This window comes from Furipterus horrens, unplaced genomic scaffold (assembly GCF_987537825.1).
Source record: "Furipterus horrens unplaced genomic scaffold, mFurHor1.1.pri manual_scaffold_29, whole genome shotgun sequence".
Taxonomy (NCBI): Eukaryota; Metazoa; Chordata; class Mammalia; order Chiroptera; family Furipteridae; genus Furipterus; species Furipterus horrens.
In genome coordinates this window covers 24,778-28,673 of record NW_028327199.1, presented here as the reverse complement: position 1 = coordinate 28,673, position 3,896 = coordinate 24,778, and the positions used below count along the sequence as shown (strand labels likewise).

At 58.8% G+C, this 3,896-nt stretch overlaps 1 pseudogene; it reads left to right on the top strand.

Annotated features, from left to right (window-relative positions):
- Positions 1–1,651: 1,651 nt before the first annotated feature.
- Positions 1,652–3,536, top strand: LOC149990068 (18S ribosomal RNA; annotated as a pseudogene).
- The last annotated feature ends 360 nt before the right edge of the window (positions 3,537–3,896 follow it).

Here is a 3,896-nt window from a genome sequence, read left to right as displayed (position 1 = left end):
ACCTGGTTGATCCTGCCAGTAGCATATGCTTGTCTCAGAGATTAAGCCATGCGTGTGTCAGTACACACGGCCGATACAGTGAAACTGCGAATGGCTCATTAAATCAGTGATGGTTCTTGTGGTCACTCGCTCGTCTCCTACGTGGAGAACTGTGGCCATTCTCGAGCGAATACATGCCGACGGGCGCTGGCCCCTGCAATGGGCGGGGAGAGGCGTCCTCCGTCTGCCTGGCTTCCCGCCTCGGCGTTGTCGCTCTCGCTCGCTCACCTCCGCCTCCACCTGGTTGATCCTGCCAGTAGCATATGCTTGTCTCAGAGATTAAGCCATGCGTGTGTCAGTACGCACGGCCGGTACAGTGAAACTGCGAATGGCTCATTAAATCAGTCATGGCTCCTTTGGTCGCTCGCTCATCTCCTACGTGGAGAACTGTGGCCAATCTCGGGCTAATACATGCCGACGGGCGTTGACCCCCAAGGGGGCAGCTGAGGCGTCCTCCGTCCGCCTGGCTTCCCGCCTCGGCACTGTCGCTCTCGCTCGCTGCCCTCCGCCACTATCTGGTTGATCCTGCCAGTAGCATATGCTTGTCCCACAGATTAAGCCATGCGTGTGTCAGTACGCACGGCTGGTACAGTGAAACTGTGAATGGCTCATTAAATCAGTCATGGCTCCTCTGGTCGCTCGCTCGTCTCCTACGTGGAGAACTGTGGCCATTCTGGAGGGAATACATGCCGACGGGCGCTTGCCCCTCCAGTGTGCGGGGAGAGGCGTCCTCCGTCCGCCTGGCTTCCCGCCTCGGCGCTGTCGCTCTCGCTCGCTCACCTCCGCCAAGATCTGGTTGATCCTGCCAGTAGCATATGCTTGTCTCAGAGATTAAGCCATGCGTGTGTCAGTACGCACGGCCGTTACAGTGAAACTGCGAATGGCTCATTAAATCAGTGATGGTTCCTGTGGTCGCTCGCTTGTCTCCTACGTGGAGAACTTTGGCCATTCTCGGGCTAATACATGCCGATGGGCGCTGACCCCCCAGGGGACGGCTGAGGCGTCCGCCGTCCGCCTGGCTTCCCGCCTCGGCGCTGTCTCTCTCGCTCGCTCATGTCCGCCGCTACCTGGTTGATCCTGCCAGTAGCGTGTGCTTGTCCCAGAGATTAAGCCATGCGTGTGTCAGTACGCATGGCCGGTACAGTGAAACTGCGAATGGCTCATTAAATCAGTCATGGCTCCTGTGGTCGCTCGCTCGTCTCCTACGTGGAGAACTGTGGCCATTCTCGAGCTAATACATGCCGACGGGCGCTGACCCCCAGGGGACGGCTAAGGCGTCCGCCGTCTGCCTGGCTTCCCGCCTCGGCGATGTCTCTCTCGCTCGCTCATGTCCGCCGCTACCTGGTTGATCCTGCCAGTAGCGTGTGCTTGTCCCAGAGATTAAGCCATGCGTGTGTCAGTACGCACGGCCGGTACAGTGAAACTGCGAATGGCTCATTAAATCAGTGATGGTTCCTGTGGTCACTCGCTCGTCTCCTACGTGGAGAACTGTGGCCATTCTCGAGCTAATACATGGCGACGGGTGTGACCCCCCAGGGGGCGGCTGAGGAGTCCACCGTCCGCCTGGCTTCCCGCCTTGGCGTTGTCGCTCTCGCTCGCTCATGTCCGCCGCTACCTGGTTGATCCTGCCAGTAGCGTGTGCTTGTCCCAGAGATTAAGCCATGCGTGTGTCAGTACGCACGGCCGGTACAGTGAAACTGCGAATGGCTCATTAAATCATTCATGGGTCCTCTGGTCGCTCGCTCGTCTCCTACGTGGAGAACTGTGGCCATTCTCGAGCTAATACATGCCGACGGGCGCTGATCCCCCTCGCAGGGGGGATGTGTGTATTTATCAGACCAATACCAACCCGGTCAGCCTCCCCTCGGCCGCCACCCCCCTCCCCGCGGGGGTGCGGGCCCGGGGAGCTAGGGCGCCAGCAGCTCTGGTGACTCTAGATAACGTCGGGCCGATCGCACGCCCCCCGTGGCGCGGACGACGCATTCAAACGTCTGCCCTATCAACTTTTGGTGGTAGTCGCCGTGTCTACCATGGTGAGCACGGGTGACGCGGAATTACGGTTCGATTACGCAGAGGGAGCCTGAGAAACGGCTACCACATCCAAGGAAGGCAGCAAGCACGCAAATTACCCACTCCCGACCCGGGGAGGTAGTGACGAAAAATAAGAATACAGGACTGTTTCGAGGCCCTGTAATGAAATGAGTTCACTTTAAATCCTTTAACGAGGATCCATTGGAGGGCAAGTCTGGTGCCAGCAGCCCTGGTAATTCCAGGTACAAATTGCGTATATTAAAGTTGCTGGAGTTAAAAAGCTCATAGTTGGATTTTGGGAGCGGGCGGGCGGTCCGCCGCGAGGCGAGCCACCGCCCGTCGCCTCTCGGCTCTCCCTCGATGCTCTTAGCTGAGTGGCTCTTGGGGCCCGAAGCGTTTACTTTGAAAAAGTTAGAGTGTTCAAAGCAGGCCCGAGCCGCCTGGATACCGCAGCTAGGAATAATGGAATAGGACCGCGGTTCTATTTTGTTGGTTTTCGGAACTGAGGCCATGATTAAGAGGGACGGCCGGGGGCATTCGTATTGCGCCGCTAGAGGTGAAATTCTTGGACCGGCGCAAGACGGACCAGAGCGAAAGCATTTGCCAAGAATGTTTTCATTAATCCAGAACGAAAGTCGGAGGTTCGAAGACGGTCAGATACCGTCGTATTTACGACCAGAAACGATGCCAACCGCCGATGCGGCGGCGTGATTCCCATGACCCGCCGGGGAGTTTCCGGGAAACCAAAGTCTTTGGGTTCCGGGGGGAGTATGGTTGCAAAGCTGAAACTTAAAGGAGTTGACGGAAGGGCATCACCAGGAGTGGAGCCTGCGGCTTAATTTGAGTCAACAGGGGAAACCTCACCCGGCCCGGACACAGACAGGATCGAGAGATCGATAGCTGTTTCTCGATTCCGTGGGTGGTGGTGCATGCCCGTTCTAAGTTCGTGGAGCGATCTGTCCGGTTAATTCCGATAACGAACGAGACTCTGGCGTGCTAAGAAGTTATGCGACCCCGAGCGGTCGGCGTCCCCAAACTTCTTGGAGGGACAAGTGGCATTCAGCCACCGGAGATTGAGCAATAACAGGTCTGTGACGCCCTTAGATGTGTGGGGCTGCACGCTCGCTACACTGACTGGCTCAGCATGTGCCTACCCTCCGCCAGCAGGTGCGGGTAACCCGTTGAAGCCCATTCGTGATGGGGATCGGGGATTGCAATTATTCCCCACGGAGGAGGAGTTGTCAGTAAGTGCGTGTCATAAGCTTGAGTTGATTAAGTCCCTGGCCTTTGTGCACAGCGCCCGTCGCTACTACCGATCGGATGGTTTAGTGAGGCTCTCGGACCGGCCCCGCTGAGGTTGACCCACGGCCTCGGCGGAGCGGTGAGAAGAGTGCCGAACTTGACTGTCTAGAGGAAGTAAAAGTCGTTACAAGGTTTCCGTAGGTGGAGCTGCGGAAGGATCATGGACGTGGAAAGCGAGACAGAGAGCGGAGGAGTCAGTTCCTCCCTCTCGTGGGCTTTGTTCCCCGCGTGGACGTGGGTTTTTGGCCACGTGCGTGTGCGGGCCGGCCGCCGTTGGCGGCCCGCGAGAGTCTCGGAGAGAGAGCGAGCAGAAGGGGAGTGTAGGCGCAGGGGAGGAGAACGGGGTGCTCGGGGAGGGCCGTGCGTGCCTCAGGGCGTCCCGGCCGGTCGCACCCCTATTGCCCGCCCGCCTGTGTGTCCGCCCGTCCCGCCGCGTCTCGTCCAACCTCGACCCGCCGCTCCCGGCGCTACAGTGGGCGTGCGGCTCCCGTTCCGTGTTTCGGCTCTACCGGCGTCATCGCCCC